The sequence below is a fragment of the Typopeltis vanoorti genome, chromosome 11 (assembly GCF_054136105.1).
Source record: "Typopeltis vanoorti isolate ZY-2024b chromosome 11, IOZ_Tvanoo_1.0, whole genome shotgun sequence".
Classification (NCBI taxonomy): Eukaryota; Metazoa; Arthropoda; class Arachnida; order Uropygi; family Thelyphonidae; genus Typopeltis; species Typopeltis vanoorti.
Window position 1 is genome coordinate 132,129,062 of NC_143559.1, and position 24,906 is coordinate 132,153,967.

Genomic DNA, 24,906 nt, shown 5'->3' on the forward strand with positions numbered 1-24,906 from the left:
GCAACAAAAAACTCTTTAGGATTCCTTTTGTACACTTAGATAATTTCCTCTCAATCTGATTTAGTCTTTCTTACCATGGATATGCCAATCACCTTTTTTCTTTATATTCCCTCCACAATGTTTTTTTTTAGTTTCTTTATGATGCAATTCATCCATTTAACTTGGAGAATTGGAAGTGAAAGAATCCGAGGTGTATCAGGTATTGATTGGGTTAGATATGAATAAGGCTGTGGGAATGGATGACATATCACCATGTATTCTTAAGGAATGTGCACAACAGTTGGCTATGCCCTTGATCTGGTTATTTAATGAAAGTGTTATGGGTAGGGTTTTCCTAAGGAGTGGAAAGAAGGCAAAATAATACCACTCCATAAGCATGGTTCTAGGAGAGAAGTTTCCAATTCTAGGCCAATCTTATAACTACAGTTGTGAAGGTGTTAGAGAGATTGGTTAGAAATAGAATACAGAATTGGGTTGATGGATATATAGCATTCTCTATAATGGTCAGCATGGATTTATAAAGAATAGGTACTGCTTTAGCAATTCACTTGCATTTTATGATAGATAACAAATGCATTAGATAAGAGAGAATCATATAAAGTGATATTCTTGGACTCTGCAAAAGCATTTGATAGATTATCGCATGATAAGTTGGTGTATAAGCTGCAGAGGATGGGAATAGATAGTTCCATATTTACTTGAATATAATTCATACTTTTTTCTCCAAAATCCTTTATAAATCCATGCTCACCATTATAAAGAATGTTATATATCCATCAATCCAATTGTGTATTCTATTCCTAACCAATCTCTCCAACATCTTCACCACAACTGTAGTTATACAGACTGATCTAGAATTGGAAACTTCTCGCCAGCCTGGTTGTCCGAGTGGTTAGCGTATCCGCACTCTAGCCAAAAGGCTGCGGGTTCGAATCCTGTCGTGGGCATGGATGTTTGCGACTGTCTGTAAAATACTAGTGGTGGTGGCAGATAGCGTTGGTGAAGTTGCAGTTGGTTAAGAGTTGTTGAGTAGATGACCTCCTTTGATGAGTCTTTGGACTCCCTAGAGGTGTTACGTAATAATAATAAAAAAAAAATTAAGTTAAAAAATCGTGGTGCAAGATATATGCAGGGATTTTCAGAAGCTTCAAGTTTTTCAGGAAAAAACTAAATCGACATTTATTAAATTCTTAGTATTCATTATAATTTTAATTACTCACATAGAGCCTCTTCAGCTCAGTCAGTATAGACGAAGCTGTTTCGTCAGAAAGACCTGGGTTTGATTTCTGTCCAAGATGTGAGGAACCTTTATCTGGGCTCTTTCAACTAAAGGCACATTAGCTGGTCTCATACAGAGGTAGAAGTTTTTTTTTCACCTGGAAACTTGGGCATTTCATCCCTCAGAACAGGCAAACAAGCCTCGTGAATACACGTGAATTTACAGTTATAAAATACATATACTTAATCCCTCATTAAGTGGGCTGAATATGTTCTAACAGATGGGGGGGGGATCCCATACGAATGAATAAATAAATTGCTCACATTATTTATAAAATGAATGCATTTAAATTTTGATTATCAACATTATTTATATGATTGGCTGCTCACCTTCATCATGCTATATATTTGAATCTTTAGTGACAATGCTTCTGTAATTAAATGAAAATGAACAGTTTCATTATCGCTTGTTCTTTTATCACTTCAGAATCATAAGATCACCATGACTTAAAAAAACTGAAAATGGGTGCGACTTAGCAAGAATCTCCTATTCACTATTGCTACTTCCGGTCTCAATAGTAGTTTCCTCGTGTGCTTTGTCAATCTACTAAATAGAATCACCTTCGTTCCCATCCAGGGTATTAGAGTTGTCAGTTTTTAAAGAACCGAGTCAGGTCATAGTCGCCAGCTGCCATCCACTCTGTGTAGAATTTTTGTGCATAGTCCTAATGGTTTGTTGACCAATACATCCAAGGGCTGTAGACAAGGTGTAAGGACCACTATGAATAATCGGGACGTCAGTCTTCACACCTGAAATTTTTTTACTATTTCTGTCATAACAACATGCATCATCTATTTCTTAAAGTCTTAAACTTTTTTCGTGTGTGAGGTATATGCAAAATGTTTTAATTTCTTTTTTTCAGAGAGTAAAATCAGGGGTGTAAGATATACGTAAGGGGAAGTTACATTTAAGTAAATATGGTAGTTGAGACACATGATCTTGGAAGTTTTTCCCCACTTGGTTAGACTATAATAAATTTAGTTTAATCCTTTATCCAAGTGTAAGCAAACAAAGTTTGCGGCTGAAGTATCTTCAGGACTGTGGCGACTGTCGTAAAGGTGGACCAAGCTCTCCTCATACCTTGTCTTAGTATCTCCCATAATGCAAAGAACATCTCCTCACAGACATTTATAATTATTATTATTACCCCAAGACCTCATGGAGTCAAAGACTCATCTGAGAGATCCTTTTATCATACACACATCTCATCATATCATGTCTTAAACACACTCAAACTCCTTGCAGATACTACACTCAGGCAAGGCATTCCAATCATTCACAACTCTGCACGAAAAAACCTGCCTCTCACATCCTCTTTATACAGTTTCCAGGGATGACCTCTGGTTCTCCCCTGATCTCCCACTATTCTCTATAGAACTTCTCCACCATTGATCATATAACAACCCCTTACCAACTTGTAGGTCTCTATCATATCTCCCCTCTTCCTCCTGTCCACCAGACTCTGAAAATTACATCTTCTCAATCTTTCCTCATACTCGACATTCCAGAGGTCAGAAACTACCTTAGTCAGTCACTTTTGGACCCTTTCCAATTAAAATAGTAACACAAGGATAGACAAATTAGAGTTAAATAGATAAATAGAAAGCCCTCTGTCCAAAATATGTCAAATTACATTCACAAAGAATCTGGTACACAGCAACTAAACTTTGGGCAGACAGACTGTTCTGTGTAAAAAAAAAAAGAATTAATGAACATCAATACTACATCGAATACCTGAAACCTTAAGTCTGGTCTGGCAGAGCATGGTATTGATTAAATACAGTATTCTGTGGGATAAAGCTCGTCTTCTTGATAGGAGCAATTTTAAATTATTATTATTTATTATTATTATTATTCAGACCTCCATGGAGTCAAAAGACTCATCATGGGAGGTCCTTTCTAAGAAACACTTTTCAACATATGAACAACTTATTCAAAGAAAGTTGTGAAGCCCTTTTACATTGACCTGACATGAATCAAAATGGATATCTCTCTTCCCCAAAAGTTTGGAAGATTCTCATTTTATGTAAATATCAAAAATAGTAGTTTTTTTAAAAAATTATTTCTCTAGCTAGCATGTGGCAACCATTTTTAATTGGTTAAATGATTGTTGTATTTACCGCATGTTGCTTGTCGTTTCCACACACTGATGATGCAAGTTTCAGTATGAAATCAGCTTTTCATTAGAGCTTATTACTGTAATGATCACATTATTTTTGTTGATCAATCATCATGCCATGGACACCTTTAACACTTTGAGTTCTAGATCTTCTGTAAGTATATATACATATCGATATATATTTACATCGATAGGACTGAAAGTGTTAAAAATCAAACTTTTATTTCTAAGCTTAATCTAATTTCTATTATATACCTAATATAAATCTATTTAAAACTTAGTACTATTATCTGAAGATTAAATATTAATCTCAATATCAGACTGTACTACAAACATTGGTGACTGGTCAAATTTGAGGTTGGGCTAGCAGCAAGTGACCAGCAGCAGAAATGGTCTATTGTAGTAGTAGTTGCAAGATATTGGGTGCTTGGATTTTGATATTATTAACACCAGACCTCCATGGGGTCAAAAATATTTATCTCAGAATGTAGTGCAATGTCACACATAAAGCTCATCAAATCGTGCTTAAACTTATTCAACACATCTGCATTACCCACACTCTCAGGCAATATGCACTCTCCATGGAAAGAACCTGCTCTATATCCCTTATTCACACTCTCCTTATACAATTTCTAGGGAATCTTGTTTTATCTGTCTTTCATTCTATGAAAAATTTCTTCCATATATGTGATTAAGACATATAACAACTTATATGTCTCAATCACATCCCCTCTCCTATTCATGAAGCTCTGCAAATTGTGTTCTCTCAATCTGCTTGCATATCCTACATGCCAAAGACCAGCTATCACCTTGGTCAATCCTCTCTGGACTGTAATATATATTCTCATACCCATGAAAACTAGATGACCAAATTGGCACAATACTCCATATGAGGTGATGTCTGATCAAGGACTTATACATTGAAACACATCCACATTACTACACTAACCATAACTGCTTTATTTCTGCATGTCAAAGTCTTATTCCAATTATATCAATTACCATTATTTACATAATAAAATTAATATCCAAAATATTTTATACCGCTGCCTTAAGGTTCTCATGATTTTTATTCCTGTTTTTAAAAGTTCAGCTTTGGTTGAATGTATAATAAAAATTTAACCCAAGTTAACCTGGATATTTATTGTTAAGTGATTTTTCTAAAAACAATGTCAATTTACCTATGTATATTCTGTTTTTCACTATTGATCAACACTGTGCTCAGATCTATAAATAGAGCAAGGCTGGGAAGCAAATGCAACTGTGATTTAGTATCTTTTTTATTGGAATAATGCCAGTTTCTATAATAAATACAGTTTACAAGTTCTGACAACAGTCATAATACCTTCAGAAAATACAAAATTTATATTCTATTTTTTACCATACAAATTATGAATAATAAACAATTAAGTACTTTTCATTAAATTAAAATTTACCACTATTAAATGTATATGACAGATTATACTAATGCATTCTTCTAATATGGCTATTCTTCCTGCAACAAACATGCTCAGTGAACTAATTCAATTCAAATATGTAATGCAAAATGTCAACTCAGCAATAAGCAAAGAATCAAAATCAATGCATGACTCCGAATAAAATGCTCTAAAATGTTAAATGATGATTAATGATTAGATTATATGAGGGGCCTAGAATACATTCGTATATTTTATTTTTATTTATTTATTTTTATTAGGAACAATGTGATCATGCAGGTTCCTCAAGGAACCTGCATTATCACATTATATGAAAATGACAAGGAAAGAAAATCTATTCAGATTTTCTATATGATCTATATTATTATTATTATTCAGGCCTCCATGGAGTCAAAAGACTCATCGTGGGAGGTCCCTCCTAGGAAACACAAAGTCTATCATACCACTCCTTGAACTCATTGACCATTCCTGCTCTCATCACTCTATCAGGTAATGCATTCCACAGTTCAACTACCCTCCATGCAAAGAAACCACTCCTCAGTCTCTTGCTCATAGCTTCCTTTCATAACTTCCAGGGATGGCCCTTGTCATCATTCCTTCCCGCTGTTCCACCAAGCGAAAGAACTCCCCAATGTCAACCCTGTAACTACCTCTCAACAGGTTAAGTCTCAATCATATCTCCTCTTCTCCTTCTATCTACCAAACTCTGCAGTCCATATTCCCTCGGCTGATCCTCATAACTAACATTGTACATTCCTGACACCATCTTTGTCATCTATCTCTGTACCCTTTCCACAGTTAAATTTATCCCCTTCAAATCCTGGGGACCAAAATTGAGAACAATAGTCTAAATGTGGTCTTATCAGGGTCTTATACAATAGAACGATAAATGCAAAGTAATAAAATTATTTTGCATTAATCGCAAAGTAATAAAATTACTCATCAATGCAAAGTAATAAAATTTGATACCTGAATAATTTCAGACATATTTGATATAATTAGATATAATTATTAAATCATTATATAATTATTTAATAGTGAGATTTTATTAAAATCAAGTAATGATACAAGTTCCTCAATCATCTGTACTTGTAATTAATGTCAAAAGAAATGAATCTTTTCAAATAATCTAATAATTAATCCACTAAGCATGTTACAACAGCTCATCTCTATATAATAAAAATAAGTTTTTAAAGGTGATGTCACATTTTCATTATAAACAGGTATGGCCTGTTGACAGTTCATACCAAATCTGTGCATTTATTATTATTTATTTATTATTATTTTTTTTTACATGAATATTATACATAAAAGCTATATATCTGCAGAACATTAGCACTGTGGGATTAGATCATGCCTCCAATAAAGAAAGGTGGTGTTGCAACATAAATCAACTTCATCATATTTTGGTTGATGAACAAGGAAAGAATGATTATTAAGGGTGATTTTAATTATGGTAATATAGACTGGAATGAAGAGATAGCATTTGGGAATAAAGAAAATTAATTTCTTGAGAGAGAACTTTCTTAGGCAGTATGTAAAAGAGGGGAACACAAGAAATCTGATCATTTTATCAGAGGATATAATTGTGAATGGGGTGTTGCATTTCCCTTCAGTTGGAAAGAGCAATCATGAAATAATCACCTGAGTGGTGGATAGCCATATGAAGACTTTTGTGAGTAAAGGATATATGTGGAACTATAAAGCTAGTGATCATGAAAAGTTTAGAAGACAGTTTGAAGCTACAGCATGGAATTAGGAGTTCATTGGGAAGAAGATAAGTACTGCTTGGACACCGACTAAGAGAACTTTAACAACATCAATGTGTAAATGTATTCCAAAGGTTAAAAAGGCTGAATAAGATAGGTATCAAGTAGATGAACGAAGAGTTTAAGCATGAAATCTGAAAGAAGAATGAATGATTAAATAAATAATGTTAGAGATAGCGCAGCAGAAATTTGTCCAAAAAACAGTGAGCATGTTGCCCCAGTATGATAATGTGGAATGGAGGAGAAGAGCAGTAATAATGAATGAGATGACAGTGAGAATGTGTAAGAAAAGGGGTCTGAAATATGTGAAAGCATGGAGTACATCTCAGAACAGAAGAGAGTTATATGCAAGAGATGGATTATATTTTAATGTAGAGGGACACAGACATTTAGAGACTATTTTCTGGGCAAGCAAAGCATATTGGGACAGGGAAGCTAGAATTGCACAGGTGGAATATAGCAAGGATGGCCTCATATGAGGATTTTGGCTTGAGAAATAAGAGAGAGTACACTATATTCCAGAGCCAGGTGAATAAAGTATGAGAGGGAATAATAATAGCTATAAGAATACTGGCAATGCACTAGTTTATCTGTATAAAAATGCCAGTGGCATTAGGAATAAAGTGAATGAGTTTGTGGCATTGCCTGACTCAGTCTCTCCAAAGGTTGTTGGTATCAGTGAAACTTGGTTAACTGAGAAGGATGTTCTAACAGGAATAGAAATCAAAAGGGCATAGCATATTTTGGCAAAACAGGGAAGGTCAACATGGTGGTGGTTGAGTGTTACTCATGATAAGAGATGCATACTGCACTTCCAGGGTGGGGAATCTCAGTAGAAATAACACCAATGCCTTTGAGAGTATATATGTTGTGAGATAAATGTTTATAAGACAAAATATTTAGTGGGATATAGCTGCAGGCCAGGAAATATAACTGATGAGTAGGAAATGTCTAGGCAAATTATTTTGGCAAGTGCAAAGCGAGTGATCATTATGAGAGACTTCAACCATAACATGAATGAATAAATGGGTATGAATAAATAAATGCATGCAGCAATAAGGGAACTGAATTTTTGGATTTCCTGAAGAGACAACCGACTTAGGTAGCCTGTGGTGGAGGGAACACAGGGATCAAGAGCTTTGGATTTGGTCATAGCATCTGATTATGGCTGAGATGTTATACTTGTCCAACGTTAGTGAGAGAGTGACCATGTAAGTCCTGGATCGGAGGGATGACATTCCATATATTCCCTCTGAAACGCGTGATGAAATTCCATCTAGCCCTCCCCCCCACCTTATTAACATTTATTGTACTCAGTATTTGGAATACATCCCCTTCCTTCACTTCTAACACTTAATCACTCATTATCCTTCCAGGAATATAGCCTGCTGCACCAGGAGGAAACACTCTAATAAAGTAATCATTAAATAGTTCAACTATGTCATCTGTTTTGGTCACCTGATTCCCATCAGCAAGGTAATCAGTCCACTATCATTTTTTTATTATTATTATTATTACATCACACCTCCAGGGAGTCCAAAGACTCATAAGGGAGAGTATCTACTCTACAATTCTGTCTCACTGCTCCACCAACCTTTATCATCTAACACCAACGCCATCTACCGCCACCAGTACTCTGACAGACAATCACAAACATCCATGCCCACGGCGGGATTCGCACCCGCAGCCTTTTGGCTGGAGAGCAGATACGCTAACCACATAGCAAAAAAACTCCTTGGAATTCTTCTTGGATTGCAGCACCAGTCACTTTCTTTGATAGCCTAAGCCCTATATTCCTCATGCAACTGTCCTTCACCTCTTTCTTTGTCTTCCATAATCTTTTTCTTCTGCAATTCCCCTTTTATTTCTCGTCATCCATTTGACTCCAAATTGCTTTATCTGTTTCACTCAAAATATACAATCTGCCATTGCTGTCAACAACTTTATTCTTAAGTATCTCCCATGCACTAATGACACCCCCCCCCATCTTCCTTCGAGTTCTTTCATCCATTGCACTGCTGCAAGGTGGTTTCTAAATCTATGATAGTTGCCTGCCTTATAATTCCCCATAAATTATAACTGCCCATTAGCTTGGGTGGTGAATGAAAGTCCTGGAGAGTGGAAGGAGGGTAAGATAGTACCATTGAATAAGGGCAGCAGTAGAATGGAGATATCAAACTACAGACCTGTTTGTATTTCTTCAGTAGTTGTAACAAAGAGCACACAAGGACTGAGGATGTGTTGGATTTGACATCTGTCTTGATATATTTGTTTAATATGAGTCTTTATTAGGTCAAGTTCCAAAGGAGTGGAAGGAAGGCAAGATTGTATTGCTTCATGAAGCAGGTGACAGAATTCAAGTATCAAATTATAGGCCAATCTGTGTGTCAAGGTGTTGTGGTTAAAGTGTTGAAAAGACTGGCTGGTGAGAATCAGGATCCAGAATTGGGTTGACAAGAATGGTATTATCTGATGGACAGCACAGATTTGCTAAATGAAAGTCATGTTTTAGTAATCTATTTACTTATCACAATAAAGTGACAGCAGCATTAGCCATGGGAGATGGATACACAGTAGTGTGTCCATCTCCACCATCCATTAAGTCCATGTTAATTACATCTCAGTAGAGTGCCCTCCTGCAATTAATCCCTGGAGGTGTCACATAATAGAAATAATAATTATGTGACATATAATAATAATAGTATAGTTAGACTTTGCAAAGGCTTTTGATGCCACATGAAAAACTGACAGTCAAACTAGAGTGGATGGGGGTTGGACATTAGACTAGTGCACTGGATTGGAGATTGGCTGTCTGATAGTATCAAGTTGTGTATGAGAGAGCAATATCCCAGAAGTGGAAAGTCATCAGTGGTGTGCCTCAGGAGTCTGTTTTATATAGTGGCAATGGTTAGGAGATAGTGTAGTATGAGGTGGAGGTTGACAGAAAGACATATTTAGTTGGATGTTGCTATAAGACAGAGAATGCAGAGGGTGGTGATGAAATGTATAAACAACTTGGGTTGGTGAACAAAGGAAAGGTGATTATTATGGGAAATTTTAATTATGGTGGTATAGGAAAATAAGGAAAATTAATTTCTCGAGTTCTTGAGAGAGAATTATCTCAGGCAGCATTTAAAGGAAGGCATGCGAGGATAGAGTTTTAGATCTCATCAATTCATCAGAGGTTGCAATTGTGAGTGGGGTTTCCTTCAGTTGGTGAGAGTGATTATGAAGTGATTAAATGGGTTGTGGCTAGCCATATTATTATTATTCCTGACACCTCCAAGGACTCCGAAGACTCATCGTGGGAGGACGACCACCTACAATTGTCTCAACCACTACACCGAACCTCTACTACAAATCATCTCCATCTACCGCCCACCACCACCACAACTAATATTTTTTGTCTGTAAATTGCGTGTATTCTAAAGGGCCGATTTATCTGTATGCGGGATGAAAAACCCTGCTACCTCCATATGAGATTGGCTAACTCACCTTTGATTGAAAATCGTCCAGATAAAGATTCCTCGCATCGCGACGAGAATCGAACTTAGGCCTATTCCAATCGAAAGGTGCAATGTACCATCATTCTTCCAATTGCGTAATGCACACTTTTGTGAGGAAAGGATGCATGCAAAAATACACACTTAGGAGACAGCTTGGAGCTATAGCATGTTGAGTGCTAAGGAAATAAATGATGCTTAGGAACTGAAAAAGAAATACATAACAGCTGAATAAGGTAGGTGTAAAATGGACGAATGAGAGAATTAAGCATGAAATCTGGAAGACAAAGGCACTTTGGAAGTAGTACAAGATGAATAATGGTAATAATCAGTTACATAAAGTGTATAAATCAAGAAATTCTGTAGCATAATTAGAAGAATGAAGGTACATTGTGCCCTTTGATTGAAAAGCACCGAGTTCAATTCTTGTCATGATGAGAAGAATGTTTATATGGGCTTTTTCAAATGAAGGTGAGTTAGCTGTTCTCATACGGAGGTAAAGTTTTTTCTCCTGGAAACTGAGGTTTTTTGTCCTGTGTATAGGACAATTGGCCATCAAAAGACATGCAATTTATAAACTATAAATACCGTTGTTGTGGTGATGGTAGTTGTGTGTAGTGGAAGAGTTAAGCAGCAGGGGAGATGGTGAGATGTGTGTAGCAGAGTGGAGTGCCCTTCATGATGAGTCCTTGGACTCCTTGAAGGTGTCACATAATAAATAAATAAATAATGAAGAAACCAGGAGAGTGACTCAGTAAGGACAATAAAAGTGCAGTATCAGCAGAAATCAGCAAATAAGGTGAAGAAAACCCTAGTTTTTTTTTTTTTTGGGATATATGTGTATATGTTGACACTGGGCAGTTCTTTCGCTTGGTTGAACAGTAGGAAGGAATCATGACAAAGGGCCATCCCTGGAAGTTACGAAAGGAAACTGTGAGAAAGAGGGTGAGGAGTTTTTTCTTTGCATGGAGGGTAGTTGAACCATGGAATGCATTGCCTGATAGAGTGGTGAGAGCAAGAACGGTCAATGCGTTTAAGGAGTGGTATGATAGACTGTCTCATCGTCAAAAGGAGTCAAAAGTCTCATCGATCCCTCGATGAGACTTTTGACTCCATAGAGGCCTGAATAATTATAATAATAATGTGGCAAGTAGATGGAAGAATGATTAGGGATTTTGATCAGGTTAATGGATGAAAATGAATGGTAACTGCTGCAGAAGACACTGTTGAGGTATTCAGTGATCAATTCATAAAGGTGTTTAATCCTCATTATGGTGAAATTGCAAGAAACTTAACTGTACAGGAAATAGGAGAGAATGGCTTAATTTTGAGTAAGCATGAGGTATATGAGGAAATAAATTTGATGTCAATAAAGTGATAGGATTTCATGATATATCACTATGCATCTTAAGGGAATGTTTCAGGGAATTGGCATGCCTATTAAATATTATTATTCAGGCCTCCATGGAGTCAAAAGACTCATCGTGGGAGGTCCTTCCTAAGAAACATAAAGTCTATCAAGACTCATCGAGGGGAGGCCCCCCCCCTAAGAAACACAAAGTCTATCATACCACTCCTTAAACTCATTGACTCTTCTCACTCTCACCACTCCATCAGGCAATGCATTCCATGGTTCAACCACCCTCCATGCAAAGAAACCACTCCGCACCCTCTTGTTCACAGTTTCCTTTCATAACTTTCAGGGATGGCCTCTTGTCATCACTCCTTCCCACTGTTCAACCAAGTGAAAGAACTCCTCAGTGTCAACCCTGTAACCACCTCTCAACAGTTTAAAAGTCTCAATCATATCACCTCTCCCCCTTCTATCCACCAAACTCTGCAGTCCATATTCCCTCTGCCAATCCTCATAACTAACATTGTACAGTCCTGAAACCATCTTTGTTATCTGCCTTTGTACCCTTTCCACAGTTAATTTATCCCCTTCAAATCCTGGGGACCAAATCTGAGAACAATAGTCCAAGTGTGGTCTGATCATTGCCTTATACAATGGAATGATAACTGTTTTATCTCTGCAGGTCAGCGTCTTTCTCATTATTGTAGCAATCCTCTGTGTTACCTTCACCACCTTTTGCAATATGTCCCCTAAATTTCAGGTTTCTATCAATCATCAACCCCAGATCTCTTGTCTCCTCTACTTCCTCCAATATAACTCCTCCCATAGAGTATGGAGTCTTATAACAGCAAAGGTTCCAAAGGAAATGGAAAGAAGGTAAAATTGTCCCACTATATAAAGGTAGTGATAAGGCAAGGCTGTAGCTTCAAATTAAAGGCCAATCTGTATATCTGAAGTTGTGAAGGCACTAGAGAGATTGGTGAGAACTAGGATACAGATATGGGTTGATAACAGCAGTATTCTCTGTGGTTATCAGCATGGGTTTGTTAAAGGGAGATCCTGTTTTGCCAACTTACTTATGCACTATAACAAGGTGACAACTGTCAACTTGGACAAGGGAGATGCATACACATTGGTATACTTAAATTTTGCAAAAGCTTTTGACAGACTGCCATAAGACAAGCTTTTAAATAAACTGAAATGGATGGGATTGGCAACAGACTTCTGAGTTGAATCAGTGACTGGCCATCAGATAGGTATTAGAAAGTTGTATAAAGGTGGGGGGGAGGTGCAGTATTCCAAAAAAAAGCATGTCACTAGTGGTGTGTTACAGATGTTTTGGGACCATTGTTGTTCAATTTGAATGTTAATGACATTGGGATGGGGGTTTAACTGGTGACAAGCAGCTGAATGGGCAGATAAGTGAAACTATCAGTTCAATGTCGCAATGTAGGTTTTGAAATCTGGTAAACAACGATGGGATGCAAAGTATACACTTAGTGGGAAAACTTCAAAGGAGGTAGAGGAGATGGGAGTGGTGGTGGACAAAGACCTGAAATTCAGGATCTACATTGCACATGTTGTGAAGACATTACATTGGATAATGGCAATGATGCATTGGACCCTAACATGCAGAAATAAAGAGGTTATGATGCCATTGTATAAGGCCTTGATCAGGTCTCATGTAGATTACTGTGCACAGATTTGGTCATATGGTTTTCATAGTTATAAGAAAATGTTAGAAAGTATCAGGAAAAAATTCAAAAAGGAGATAAGTGGTCTTTGGAATATGGAGTATGAAGAAATTGAGGGAATGTAATTTGTAAAGCCTTGCAAATAGGAGAAGGGTGAGGGATATGATTGAGACGTATAAGTCGGTTGTTACTATGTTAACACTGAAGAAATGTTTCATAGAATAGGAGACAGGGGAGTTCGAATAAGAGGCCATCCCTGAAAACTGTTTAAGGTGGGTGTGAGCAGAAGATTCTTTATATGGAGAATGGCTGATGAGTGGAATTCATTGCCTGATTCTGTTGTGAATGCAGACACATTGAATCAAGCTTAAGGTACGGTTGGATGAGCTTTGTATGTGATAGTTGTACCTCCCACAATGAGTCTTTGATTCCATGGAGGTCAAATGTTAATAATAATAATATTTTGATACTAAAATTTATAGATTGTATACAGCACAAAGAGAAATAATTACATACCAGGGTTAATATCATTCTGATATTTCACTTCTGTCACAGACATCTTCAGGAATACAATATTAAAATTGTAATAACACATACAAAATCAAGCACAAAACCATAAGCGGAAGAAATTAGACTATTTAAAGACTCAAATGATATGAGAGACCATATATGGGTGCTGTTTGGCTAGCTTTAGCTGTTTGTTGGGTGGAGGGCCTAAGTTTTCCAAATCCTGGGAAGTTTAACACAACTGTGTTTATTAAGATCAGGCCAGTATTTTAAATCTGCTGCTGATTCTAAAAAGAGTCAAGTTTGTATTTACTGTGATGAAGCATAATAGTTTTTTTCCATCTGATCCAGTGGAAGGTATCCACCAAGGCAGGATCAGCTAGACCTGATTGACCATGGTTATGGTGGCAGATGCATTTTTTTTTGTGTTTATTATTATTATTTACAGCATCTCTATGGAGTATGGAGACTCATTGCAAACATCTAGGCAAATGTTAGCAGATGCCCCAGTTTGATCATAATATGATAAGTTGCAAGAAGAAGAAAAACCTTGTAAACACATTGAACAGAGAGGGGGAGGGAGTGGATCCTTAGGAGAACAGAGAATGGAAACCAGCTTCAGATGAGGCTTGAAAGCAATGCAGAGATTACATTTTTTTAAAGTTCTGGCAATTTTTTGTGAAGTGCCCTGGATATAGGGAATAGTAATGGCATTACTAGTCTTTATGTTGAGATGGATGTGAGGAGATGGAAGGACAGATAATTTGTAGATCTTTTTTGGTATTATAACCACTGGACAGGAAGGTTTGGTGAATAAAGGTATGTTCAGCTGTAAGAGAAGTCAGAGGGTCTGTTGACAATGCTCCGTATAGAAATTGGCCAGAGGAGGGGAGTGCCCATGGAAGTATGTCCTTCCAAGAGAAGCAACCAGTATGGATGGAAAAATTAAAGAGATTGATAATGCCAGGGGTAAAACATTTTTCAGTAAAGCATCAGAAAGGGAAATATTTGTAAATAAGGAGGTGACATTAAAGCTCACCATGATATGATTATTGTTTAAAACTATATTTTGATTAAAGATTTGAAATATGTGAAATTTTTTATATAAGATGAAGTGTGGTCAGTAAGTGAAATTAAAAATTTAGCTAACTGTCTGCTGATTTAAAGGAGGGAGAGGGGTCAATAGCATCTATTATGGGATGGAGGGTGTAATTAGGTTTATGAATTTTGGGCAATCTGTAAATTCCATGGGGGGGGGACTAAAAGATTTGGGTTTTTAACAACTTCAGTAACTAAGATGTGAATTTTTTAGAGGCCTTTTTAACATTTTTTTTCCCTGAGAATTGGTGGAATCATAATCTAGCAGTTTATAAGTAGTGCAATTTCTGTGCAGCACATTCATTTTTCAATTATAATCACTGGAATTGAAGACAATGGTAGCAAAACCTTCATCAGCTCTAGTAATGATTATGTTGTGTTTGTAGAGTTTATGTAGTATGGAAGATTTCTCCAAGTGGCTCTTGAAGAAATTTATTTTCAGTTTTAATACTTGTGATAAGATGTTGGCTACATTGAGCTTGATGTTGTTGGCAACATCAGGAAGGTAAGATGCATATGCTGTGCTCTATATACCACTTGATTTCTAAAGTAAGAGCTTGTCGAGACTGCAAAGTTGTGAACCAAGGCTAAAGGACACCCAATGGCTGTTTCGGTGAGTCATTTTGACCAAAAGATTAACAACAACAACTTGTAGAAGCTGACTCTGCAGCTGAGAAACATTGAAGTCTAAATCCATGTGAAATGAGGTTAGTGGACTGAAAAGGTTACTGCGATTCTGAACAGATATCAGTCATATATGGGGAAGCAGTATATCAAGGAGTAAGAAGGTTGCAAATTCCACAGAGTTCAGTACTAGGATGTTTACTATTCAATCTCAATGATATTATCACTGGATTAGAGGGAAATGTTTGCAAAAGATGTGAAGCATGAGAGGGTTATTAGTGTTGATATTTTGATTGTTTAAGAGAATCTGAATAAGCCTGGAAAGGTTGAGAAATGAATGAAGATATCAGTTTAATGCATCTAAATGTATTTTGACATTTGGGATCCACAGAGGGATATTTCATACTCAACTTGCAGTTATACTGGAAGAAGGAAGGAATCTTGGGGTGACTGTAGATGGAAAATTTGAAATTCCAAGAACATATTGCAAAGACTGGGAAGATAACCCAAAGAAATGCTGCAATACTGAGGGGGATGTTGCCCGTCAGAGATAAGAGAGTGGTAGTTCCACTGTATAGCTCTGATCAGACTACATCTGGATTACTGTGCTCCAATGTGGCCACAAAAATTTGAAGGAGACTATGTAATATTGGAGAGAGAGAGTGCAGGGGCAGATAATGAAAATGATATCAGGACTGTACAGTGTTGGGTATCAGGATAGACCTAAGGTATGAAAACTAGAGTTTGGTTGACAGAAGATAAATGAGGATATGATTGAGACAATGAAGTTACTTGAAAGGTATTTGCTTGATTAGCATTGGGGAGATTTTTCATATGCAGAAAGAGGGAAGGGTGGTTAAACTGTGGAATGCACTGTCTGATAGAATGGTGAGAGCAAGAACAGTCAATGAGTAGTATGATAGACTGTGTTTCCTAGGAAGGACCTCCCACGATGAGTTTTTTTTTGACTCCATGAAGGCCTGAATAATGATGATGATAATAATAATAATAAAAAAGGACAACGGACCATCTCTTGAAGTTCCAAACGAAAGTAGTAAGTAAGAGGGTAAAGAAGTATGTTTTTTTAATACGGAGACTAACAGGAACATGGTATGCATTGCCTGAGAGGGTGGTAAATGTGTAAATGATGGATGGGTTTAAGGAGTAGTAAAACAGACTGTAGTCAGAGGTGGATCTCCCATGATTAGGCTTAGGACTAGAGGTTGGGAATAATAGTAGTAATAATTTTTGTCTATTCATGCTAACTTATTAAGAATTTTATGCCTCTTTTACTTCCTAAGTCCACCATAGAGTTCTGATTTTTCTATCCTTGGAGGTAACTTGACTGCATACTTCTGTGGCTGAATCAATGTTTTTTTTTTCTCCCCAGTCTGCAACTGAGTGTCCAAGATCTGTTCTTGTTTTCAAACCCTTTCATTTTTATTTGAATAATATTTGTATATTTGAGTCTACTACTTATGACAGTTGCTTGACTGATTCTTTTTACAATTTTTGTACATATTGTTCTTTTTCAATATAATGTTCATTTAATTCTGCTCAAAACTAAATGGCGATCTAACTTCCTATTTCAAATCACCTATACTCTTATCATGAACCAGCATGAAGATATCAGTCAACAATAACATAGACAACAATGCTTTCCTTATTTCATCTTCTTTCCACTTCTTTCATTTGAATTTATATGATTTTGTAGAGTGTAACATGTGTGTGAGATGTACCCATTGCCTAAAAAATTAAAGGATTTATGGAAGGACAGTGAAACAAGTGAATGAGTTTGTATGAAGTGTTTCAACACCGAGTGCCTGTTAGGTGGTGAGAATGAAGTGAATGTTAGTAGAATAGATAGTATTGACAGTAAATACTATCTAATGTTAATGTTGGAATTAATATTGAACATGCTGTGGTGGAAATACAGGAGAATGAAATAGCATGCTTGAATGTTATCCTTCACAGGACAAGGCAAGAAATCGAAAAGTTGCAGAGATTAGCAACTTTTCAAAGATTAGCTGAGAAGAGAAAGAAGCAGTGGTCTGAGGTAAAAATTGAGATCATGTCAACAAACAAGAAAAAATTAAGGAGAAAATTATGTATGGGGACTATGATCAGAAGAGTACTATTATTATTATCATCATCATCAACAGACCTCCATGGAGTCAAGAGATTCATCGTGGGAGGTCCCACTCTCACAAGCACAGCTCATTGTACCTCAACTGCTGGCCTGGTTAGCATATCTGCTCTCCGGCTGAAAGGCTGCGGGTTTGAATCCTGTCATGTGCATGGATGTTTGCGATTGTCTGTCAAAATACTAGTGGTGGTGGTGGTGGGCAGTAGATGGCGCTGGGGTAGATGATGATGGTAGTTGCGGTTCATTGTAGTTGGTGGATTGTCTTTTGATGAGTCTTTGGACTTCCTGGAGGTGTTACGTAATAATAATAACTTAAATACATTCATTATCCATGCACTCACCACATTCTCAGGCAATGCATTCCAATCACCCACCACTGTCCATGCAAAAACCGGATCTTCACTTCTTTGCTCACGCCCACCTTTGAGAGGTGGCCTCTCTCCAGTTATTCTATGAAAAATCTCATCCATGCTAATCTGGTAATTACCCCTTGCCAATTTATACGTCTCGATCATGTCTTCCCCTTTTCCTTCTATCCACTAGACTCTGTAATTTGCATTTTCTCAATCTGTCCTCATAATCCACATTCCAGAAACCAACTTATCAATTATCTCTGGACTCTCTCTCCAACATTTCATCTTCCTTTAGAAAACCTAGCAACCAAATCTATACACAGCAATTCATATGTGGCCTGATCAAAGTCTTGTACAATGGAATCAAAACTTCCTTCTACGTGTCAGTGTTCTCCATCATTCCCAAAATCTGCCGTCATCCTCACAATTTTAGCAAAATGTCCACGAATTTTCAAGTCTCTATCCACCACAACCTCCAAATCCTTCATCTCTTTCACCTCCTCCAAAATATCCCCCACCAATCCTATATTCTGCATCTCATCTTTGCTTCCCAAATTTTAAGACTTTACACTCTGTAATATTATACTGCCATCCTCACATACTCAAACCCATTCAAAGTCTGTTTAGACCCACTTGCAAAGCTACATTTGCTCTACTTCCCATAACTCTCCCCAACTTTGCATTATCTGCACTGTATATCAACATTTAAGCCCTTTCCAATGTCATTTACGTACAAATTAAACAACAATGGCTCCAAAACAGACCACTGCGGCATGCCACTAGTGACTTTCCTCTTCTGCGAAATCACTTCCCCACACACACAACAAGTTGATACCTATCAGACAGCCACTCTCCAATAGAAAAGCACTAATTTATTATTATTATTATTATATTATGTAACACCTCCAGGAAGTCCATAGACTCATCGAGGGAGGGCACTTGCTCTACAACTCTGTCTCCACCAACTACAATGAACCGTAATTACGTCAACGCCATCTGCAGCCCACCACAAGTATTATTTTTGCCGACAATCACAAACATCTATGCCCACTGCAGGATTCGAACCCGCAGCATACTTTCCAACCTTATCTGTTCCAATTTAACTAATAGTTTGTCATGTGGTACTCTATCGAAAGCCTTTGTAAAATCTAAATATACTACTGTATATTCATGCCTTTGTCCAATGTATTTGTCATCTTGCTCTAATAAGTAACCAGATTGCTAAAACATGATCTTCCTTTGGCAAACCATGCTGTCCATTAAAGAGAATTTTACTGCTATCTACCCACTTCTGAATCTTTGTCCTCACTAGCTTCTTCAGGACCTTGACCACAATTCCAGACAAGCAGATTGGCCTATAATTCAAAGTCACAGTCTTATCACATACTTTATGAAGCAGAACAATTTTGCCATCTTTCCATTTCTTTGGGACCTGGGCTAATCGAAGACTGATGTTGAAAATGTACATTAAAAGTGTTAACTCCCTGGACCATTCCCTCAAGACACATAGAGATGTACCATCAAGTCCCATAGCCTTGCTGACATCAAGTTTACTCCTCATGTACCTCCTGCTCACTCACCATCAGTGGTTCCTTCTCCATTTCCACTGCTCTCAAGTCCTGCATTATGTTACAATCACAAGGAATGAGTAAAATACTTTAATGAACTGCTAATTTAACACCTCTACTGTATTCTCCTCGGTGTTTATCATCCTCTCATAATCATTCTTCTTTCTACTGGCCACTTATGAAAAAACTCCCTAGGATTTTTTTTTTTTTTAGCATCATCTGCTAACTGGCTCATACCACACTTTTGTTACCCTTACTAAGTGAGTCACCTTCCTTGCTTGTTCTTTGTACTCCTCATGTAACTGATTATCTCCACTCATCTTGTGCCATCTCCAACAGTGCCTTTTCTTCCAGACTGCAGGCTTCACCTCTTCAGTCATCAATTTTACAACTACCTTATTTAATCTCCTGACCTTTGCAATGCACTCAGTCACTGCCTCTGCCAGATAATTCCTGAGTAGAGACCAAGCAGCACTGATTTCCTTCCCATGTAATTCCTCATTCCATGATATCAATGCAAGCAGCCTTTTGAGTTTGCAATAATCACTTGTCTTATAGTTCCACATATAACTCTTTCTCATAAAAGTCCTAATATGGCTGGCCACCACCCAAATGATCATTTCATGGTTACTTTCACCAACTGGAGGATGATGTGGCACTTCGTTCACAATATCTTATGATGAGATATTCAAATACATTACCCTCAATCCACACGTGGATTGAGGATCATGTATTTGTACATAACAAAAGGTACTGCTTAAGGAAGTGATCCTTTAAAAACTCAAGAAATTCATTCTCTTTGGTTCCTGATGCTGTCTCTTCATTCCAGTCTATATTACCATAATTAAAATTGCCCATGATGATCACCCTTTTCTTATCAGCCAGACAAATTTGTCTAAACATTTCCTTCTCACTGCCTTCCACGTTACCAGGTCTATAGCAACACCCTACTAACATTTCATCCTATCCACCTCCACTTCACACTATAACTGCTTCAAAACCACTGTCAATATTTGCTCTTGGCACCTCCACTCTAGATGGACATAACTCCCCTGCCATCATCAATAACACTCCTCCTCCTCCTCCTCCTCCTCCCTTTTTGCTTTGTCTGTCTTCACGAAAGACTTCATATCTCTCCATCTTTATTCCTGTCAGAACATTCAACAATATCTTATTTATATCAACAATTTTTGGGTGAATGAACTCTATCAATGCTACAATTTCATTCCCCTTGTTTTGAATACTCCGAGCATTTGTAAACACACACACTAGCTCATTTCTGTTTCTAAAATAAGTCCCACTAAACCCACTTCTCAGACATGACTCCTCTACACTCTCCCCTATCCATTCCTACATCATCTACTACACCCCTCCCAAGGCCTATATATAACCCCTACATCCTTGACTGTCTTAATAGTTTATTGTGCACTCACGTATCTACTCATAAAACTATCATCTACACTTTTCATGGAGTGTTCCCCTGTTAACCCTGACCTCCCCCCCCCACACACCCATTTTCCTGTCCACTATGTGTTCCTTCTCTCTTATTCTCCCACTCACCTCTCCATTCACAAACTTGCCTACCTTACTTTCCCACTCTTCCACAACACTTCCTCAGGTTTTACATCAATTTCAGTCATTCTCTCGTGCAGCAACAGTTTCTCTAACTGACTCACACCAAATCCATTGAAATGCAGCTCTATCCACCCCTCAACCTCATCCCCTTCACAAAGCACCCCTTCACAAATCCATGTTGTCTCTCACAGATAACATTACCCTCATCTGCCCAATGCTGGATACAGTCCTTCACTACTTTCTCCAAGATCTTACTAACTATTGATAACACACAAACTGGCCTATAATTAGACACTTCCAGTCTGCTACCGCCCTTATGCAATGGCACTATCTTACCTTCCTTCCATTCCATGTGCACCTTTCCTGCAGCCAGACTTTCACTGAAAAGCCAGGTCAAAGGCACTGTCAGTTCCCTAGCACATTCTCTCAAAACTCGTGGTGAAATACCATCCAGTCCCACAGCTTTACTGACATCCAGAGTACTCAGTATTTGAAACACACTCTCCTCATGTACCTCTAAACCTCGAACCTGCCTAATCCCTCTAGCATTAAAACTGACTCCTTCAGGATGAAATACTCAAATAAAGTGTTCATTGAACAATTCCACTATGTCCTTTGCATCAGTCACTCTATTCCCATTTTCATCCCACAATATCATTCTTCCACAGTCATTTTTCCTCCTACTGGCCACATATCTAAAAAATTCCCTAGGATTTTCTTCGGATAGTAGGGCCAATCTCCTCTCATATTCCAGTTTCGTCTTCCTTACCATAATAGTCACTCTTCTGGCCTGTGTCTTATACTCTTCATGCATCTTCTCTTCTCCTGTCTCCTTATATCTCTTCCATAGTCTCTTTTTCGCATGCAATTCCTGTTTAATATTGTTTGTCATCCAATTTACTCCAAATTGTGTCCTCTTCTTCACTCATGGTATACAACTTACCATTGCTGCTAACAAATATTCTTTCATAATTTCCCACGCACTAATGATGTCCTGGCCTTCCAATTCTTCCCTCCATGAAACTTCCCCCAAGTTGACGTCTTAGACTATTATAATCACCTGCCTTATAATTCCACATACGTTCCCTTCTCTTCGATACAGTTGATTAGGTTAGATGTTAATAAGGCTGTGGAAATGGATGACATATCACCATGTATTCTTAAGGAATGTGCACAACAGTTGGCTACGCCCTTGACCTGGTTATTTAATGAAAGTCTTGCAGTGGGTAGGGTTCTTAAGGAGTGGAAAGAAGGCAAAATAGTACCTCTCCACAAGCTTGGTTCTATGACAGACGTTTCCAATTATAGACTAGTCTGTATAACTGCAGTTGTGGTCAAGATAAAGAGATTGGTTAGAAATAGGATACAGGATTGAATTCATGGACATAGCATTCTTTATGATGGTCAGCATGGATTTGTAAAGGGTAGGTCCTGTTTTAGCAATTTACTTGAATTTTATGATAGGGTAAAAATATATTAGATAAGGGAGAATCACACATAGTGATATTCTTGGATTCTGCAAAAGCATTTGATAGATTATTCCAGTCTGCTACCACCCTTATGCAATGACACTATCTTACCTTCCTTCCATTCCATGGGCACTTTCCCCACAGCCAGACTTTCATTGAAAAGCCAGGTCAAAGGCACTGTCAGTATATTGGTTAGATGGATTGGAGATTGGCTCTCTGACAATACCAGCAGGCTGTATATGAAGGAACAGTTTCTCGTAAAAGGAGGGTAACCAGTGGTGTGCCTGGGTTCTGTACTTGGGCCCCTGCTGTTTAACTTGCTTGTAAACAATATATTATGTGGACTGACTGGGGATCTTCAGTTGTTTGCTGATGATGCAAATTTGGGAAGAATTATAAGTAGCACTGCTGATGTTAATTCCCTAAAGGAAGATTTAAATAGATGTTTTACTTGGACAAAGGATTGGGGTCGTAGTCTTAATATCAATAAGTGCAATGTGTTGCATTTTGGAGTACAGAAAGGCTGTGTACTATATCAGAGAGAACGTACTGCAGGAAGTGGATAAGATTATAGATTTGGGAGTGATGGTTGACAGTAAACCGAAGTTTAAAGGGCATATTGCTAGTGTTGCAAAGGCTGCACATCATAGTGCTGCTATGATAAGAGGTACTCTAACATGTAGTGATAAGGAAGTGGTTGTGCCACTGTATGAAGCACTGATCAGACCATACTTGGACTATTATGCTCAAATCTGGTCACTGGTTTTCAATGTGATGTGGAGACATTGGAGAGGGATACAGAGGCAAGTGACTAAGACAATGTATGTACTTTGGAATGCTGTCAATGGAGAGCATTGTTACACGAAAAGAATTTTATCAGATTAATCCAGAGAGAATTATAAAAAGAGTAGAAGATGAGATAAGAGCAATCAGAAATCATCCCTGAATGTGTTGTTAATGCAAGGAGTGTTAAGGATTTTAAGATTCTATATGATAAATATGTTGTCTATTGAATGAACCTCCCACAATAAGCGTGCCGACTCCATGGAAAGTGTAATAATAATAACATTTTAGCATTTCTTGTGGAATAACATCTACTCCAGCTGTCGTTCTATATGTAATTTTTTTGATAGCTTTTTCTACCTCAAATATTCACATGTACCTGTTGGCTCTTGAATATTTTTTACTACTGTCTGTTCTGTCAGTGCTTGTTTTGTGTAACAGTTTTTCAAAGTAATTATTCCAAACATCTATAATATCCTTATCTTCTTAACAAGACTATCCTAATTATCTACTGCCTAAATGTTTCTGCTGTTATCCAAATATCATTGATAAATGTTTTTTTTTTGTTGTTATTTGTTAAATGAAGTACTGTGCGATTACAGATGCAAGACCCCTCGACACTTCTTGCAAGTCAGAAGAAGGTGAATCTCCGATAATAGGTTAATTCATGCATTTCGTGGGATGAGTGTTTATTATTATACGTCGGAAAATTAGCTTTTCTTTTATGAAAATTCTAGTTTTTAAAGAACTATTTTGCTTGTACAACAGTTGGAAACTTTTATGTATAAAGCACGTGATTTCGTGTGTTGGTAACGAAATCTCTTACATCGCCTTATTCCTTTCTCCCCTTCAACATGAATGGACTCTTCTTGGCACACTGCCAGCCCAGGGTTTCGTATCTGTGGTCAGAGTTTATTATGTGATTATATGATTATAATATGATTAACAGAAACCTGAAGTCCTCGATATTGTAAGAAAAAAGAAGACATCAACTTTGAATGGGAAACAGTCAAAAGGAGCCTAAAGGTATCTGATCCATTAAAACAAAATGCAGTGTATGTGAGTGAGTGAGGAGAACTTTTTGGAAGAAAAGTGACAATCAGGTGTATAAGCAGTATAAAACACAGACTATAATGGTAATAAGCATAGGGGAAAAAAAAAAGAAGCAAAATCAAATTACAATTAGCAGTTAGTTGGGTAAGATAAAGAAAATTCTATAGAATTCTACTGCTATGTGGTGAGAAAGAATAACCATACTGAATGTGAATAATAGTCAAATGACAGTTACAGTGGAAATAATTGTATTATTAAATGACTAGGATTTATCATCTGGGTGAAAATAACATAAATGATACCTGATGATTCTTCCTGTCATTCTGGCAAGAATGACAGGAAGAATAAAGGCAGAAGGAGATGATGCAAAATCCACATGCCTATTGGCATTTCAACATGTGTTAAGAGGATATGTTGATAATATCTTTGAACTGGGTGTACAACATGAGTCTACATGGCATGATCCTAAAAGAATGGAAAGATGGCAAAGGTGATGCCAAAATAGACACAGAAAAAAAACATTCAAGTCTTAGAACAATTGGAATGCATCTGAACAAGAATGGGTAAAGAGAAAAT

General features: G+C 37.4%; 1 long non-coding RNA gene across 2 annotated transcripts in view; it reads right to left on the minus strand.

Moving 5' to 3' along the window:
* Positions 1 to 24,906, minus strand: part of LOC150102054 (uncharacterized) — a 112,686-nt gene that overhangs the window by 35,691 nt on the left and 52,089 nt on the right. Inside the window, exon 1 of one of the 2 annotated variants that reach the window (XR_016549038.1) lies at positions 1,221 to 3,265. The exons of the other annotated variant lie outside the window; for it this stretch is intronic. This is a non-coding gene — a long non-coding RNA (uncharacterized LOC150102054). Of the gene's footprint in view, positions 1 to 1,220; positions 3,266 to 24,906 lie in introns of those variants that run through there. 2 annotated transcript variants of the gene reach the window in all.